Below are 4,268 nucleotides of genomic sequence, written 5' to 3'. Positions count from 1 at the left end.
TGTTTATTAAACACTCACAACTAACAAGAAAACTCTCTAAACTCTTTAGTATTGGGAGAAATAAATTATTTGGGATGATTTTGAAGCTAAATGGGTTAGGGTATTTATAGTTGAAGCTTAAGGACTAATCTTGTAAATACCCTAAAGTATAGGAACTAAAGTTATAATTATCCCATGCCAAAAAATTCAACAAAATTAAATGCACCGAATTCGGTGCCCAATCTACTGAAAGTGCAGGGACTAAAGTTACAATTATCCCATGCCAAAAAATTCAACAAAATTAAATCCACCGAATTCGGTGCCCTCTTTTGGACCTTCAATAATCTCCCACTTGAAGACTGATTTTAATATGTCTTCACACCTCGACCAATGCAACAACATTTCTGGTCTTGTTACTCTAGCATGCCAACTGAAGCTGAAAACAACTTCAGTTTGTTCGTAGTCACCGTCTTTGTTAACATGTCTGCCGGATTTTGAGCTCCACTAATCTTTTCAAGTTTCAAAATCCCATCTTCCAGAAGAGACCGGAAAAAATGATATCGCAATTGTATGTGTTTCGTCCTGGAATGAAAAGATGGATTCTTCGCTAGATGGATAACACTTTGACTGTCGCAATACAAGACATTGTTTTCTTGTTTCTTGCCTAACTCTTCCAAGAAAATTTGGAGCCAAACCATCTCCTTACTAGCTTCCGTAACAACGACATATTCTGCTTCAGTTGTGGAGAGAGCAACTATCTTCTGTAGTTGAGAAACTCAACTTACTGCGATACCTCCTAAAGTATAGACATACCCTGTAGTGCTTCTTCTGATGTCAACAGTTTCGGCTAAGTCAGCATCTACATAGTCTGTTAGTATCGTATCTCCACCTTTGAAACAAAGTGCTTTTTTTGTGGTGCCCCGCAGATATCTGAGGATCCATTTGTTTGCTTCCCAGTGTACCTTTCCCGGATTATTCATGTACCTGCTAACATCTCCCACAGCTTGAGCAATATCTGGTCTAGTACAAACCATGGCATATATCAGACTTCTAATTGTTGAGGCATACGACACCTTCACCATGTGTGCACGTTCTTCCTCCATCTTTGGTGACTATTCTTTGGAGAGTATAAAATGAACACCTAAAGGTGTACTTACTGGTTTAACATCTTGCATGTTGAACCTGGAGAGTACTTTGTTGATGTACTCAGCCTGTGATAACATCAAAGTCCCCAACTTTGTGTCTCTCTTGATCCTCATCCCAAGAATCTGTTTTGCAGTACCAGATCTTTCATTGCAAACTGCTTCTACAATTTTTTTCTTCAAGATTATAATCTCTTGCATGTCTGAGCCTGCAACGAGCATGTCATCAATGTACAACAATAAAATAATGAAGCTGTTGTCAAACTTCTTGATGTAGCAACAATGATCTGCTTGGCATCTAGTAAAACCACTGCTACTCATGAAACTATCGAACTTCTTGTACCACTGTCTAGGAGCTTGTTTTAAACCATACAAGCTCTCTTCAACCTGCATACCAGGTTTTTCTTGTATACCTCTATGAAGCCTTCTGGCTGCCGCATATAGATTTCTTCCTCCAAATCACCATGAAGGAAAGTTGTCTTCACATATAACTGCTCAAGATGTGGATTATCTACAGCTACAATTTTTAACACCAGTCTGATTGTAGACAGTTTCACGACTGGAGAGAAAATTTCATTGTAGTCAATACCTTCTTTTTGCTGAAACCCTTTGACAACTAATCTTGCTTTGTAGCGTTTGTTCCCATCGTGCTCTTCTTTGATCCTGTAAAACCACTTGCTATGGAGTGCTTTCTTTTCTGGTGGTAATTCAGCTAATTCCCACGCCTGATTTGACATAAGTGAGTCCATCTTATCTTTCATGGAAGACTCTCACTTGACTGAATCCTCCACCTGCATTGCTTTATCATAGTACTCTGGTTCACCATTGTCAGTCAGCAACAAGTAGTGCAAAGAAGGCGAATAACGCTGGGTTGGTTTAGGAATTCTAGAGGAGCGTCTCAGTTCTGGTGTGTCTGGTTCGTCTTGAAATTCTTCAGGACTGATTTGAACATCATTCCATAAATCTCCTCAAACTCAACAAATTCCTTTGTTTCAGCTTCGGTATTGGAGCTACTTGATTCTAGGTTTGACCTGTATTTGTACATCACATTCTCATTGAAAATGATATCTCTTTTTCTGATGATATTTCAATTTTCATAGTCCCAAAACTGGTAACGAACTCATCACCACCATAACCAACAAAGACACATTTGTTGGACTTGACATCAAGTTTACTTCTTTCAGTAGAATTTATGTGTACATAAGAAATACAACCAAACACTCTTAAGTGCGAAATTTTATTTCTTTCTTGCTCCAAATTTCCTCTGGCATTCCATCATCCAAGGGAATTAAGGGCCCACGGTTGATCAGGTAAGCTGCAGTGTTGATAGCTTCAACCCATAGAAATTTGGGAAAGCCAGCATGTATCCTCGTGCTTCTGGCACGTTCATTTAGAGTTTTTTTCATGTGTTCTGCTACACCACTCTACTGCAGTGTCATGGGAATTGTTGTCTCCATCTCGATCCCATTATTTGCATAGAAATCTATGAATCTACTATTTCTATACTCTCCTCCATTATCATACCTCAACCGCTTGACTTTCAAACCAGTCTCATTTTCCACCATGGCCTTCCATTTTCTGAAGATATCAAATACTTCTGATTTCTTCTTCAGAAAATAAACCAACACCTTCCTTATAGAATCATCGATGAAGGTGACATAATATAGTGAGCCTGCAAGAGATGGAACTGGTAATGGTCCCTATATCAGTATGAACCAACTCTAACTTTTCAACCTTGGGTGTCTTGCCAATCTTTGCAAAACCGACTTTCTTTTATTTTCCAAAGAAGCAATCCTCACATAGTCTGGCATCTATATTCTTTAGATCCGACAACTTCCCTTCTGACACAAGTGTCTTCATCCATTTCTCGCTCATATGACCAAGCCTTTGGTGCCATAGGTTCGATTTTCCATCAGCATATGCTACTGTAATGATATTCTCTAAGTTTGAGGTTATATAGAGAGTATCAGTCTTCTTACCAAGAGCAATGACGAGTGCCCCTTTGGTAATTTTCCATTCACAACCTGAAAAGGTTGTACTATATCCTTTTCATCAAGTTGTCCTACAAAAATCAAATTTCTTTTGAGGCCAGGAATATGGCTCACTCCTTTCAGCTTCCAGGTGGTTTGGTTTGGCAACTTTAATCGGATGTCTCCTTTTCCGACGATTTCAAGGTTTTATCATCAGCTAGATGAACCTTCCCAAAATCACCACTGACATAGTTCTCCATGATTTCTTGGCAAGGGGTGGAGTGGAAAGATGTCCATGAATCCAAGATCCATGATTCAATTGAAATGTTGACACTTAGAATCATGGCATCACCTGTCTCCTCTGTCATGTTGGCAGATTCCTGTGCGTCGGTATCTTTCTTCGGTGCTCGGTAATCTCTTTTAAAGTGACCCTTCTTGCCACAATTATAACAGTTAAAATCTTTCTTTCTTGTTCTTGATTTTCTAGATTTTGATCTGCCACAATTTGGATTTCTTTCTGAAGTTCTCCCTCTAGACTCCGTGTGCAAGGCTAAGGAGCTTGATGCTTCACCCGATTCTCTCCGTCGAATTTCTTCACTCAATATCAGATCTCGAACATCGTCGAATTTCAATTTACTGTTTCCCAATGAGCTGCTGACTGCTGTAACAGTAGCATTCCAACTATCTAGTAGAGATGATAAGAGAATTAAAGCTCGAACTTCATCATCGAATTCAATTTCCAAGGAACTCAACAGGGTTGTGATTGTGTTGAGTTCATTTAGGTGTTAAGCCACTGATGCCCCTTCCGCCATCAGCAAATTGAATAATCGCCTTATCAAATGAATTTTGTTTGAGGTCGATGACTTCTCATACATACTGGAGAGAGTCAGCATAAGACCCATCGTGGTCTTTTCCTTTGCTATGTTGAAAGCAACATTACGGGATAACGTCAGTCGGATAACTCCGAGGGCTTGTCTATCGAGAAGAGCCCAGTCTTCATTCTTCATACCCTCTGGTTGCTTTCCTAAGAGAGGTTGATATAGATTTTTCTGGTACAGAAAATCTTCAATCTGCATCTTCCAAAAGCCAAAGTCCGCACCATCGAACTTCTCAATTTTAACCTTCCCTTCGTCTGCAGCCATCGCTTCCACTCGAATCTGGCTTCTTTTGGATCGTT

Source organism: Hibiscus syriacus, unplaced genomic scaffold, assembly GCF_006381635.1.
Source record: "Hibiscus syriacus cultivar Baekdansim isolate YM2019G1 unplaced genomic scaffold, ASM638163v2 tig00110348_pilon, whole genome shotgun sequence".
Classification (NCBI taxonomy): Eukaryota; Viridiplantae; Streptophyta; class Magnoliopsida; order Malvales; family Malvaceae; genus Hibiscus; species Hibiscus syriacus.
The sequence above is the reverse complement of the archived record's forward strand: the minus strand, read 5'-3'. Positions refer to the sequence as shown.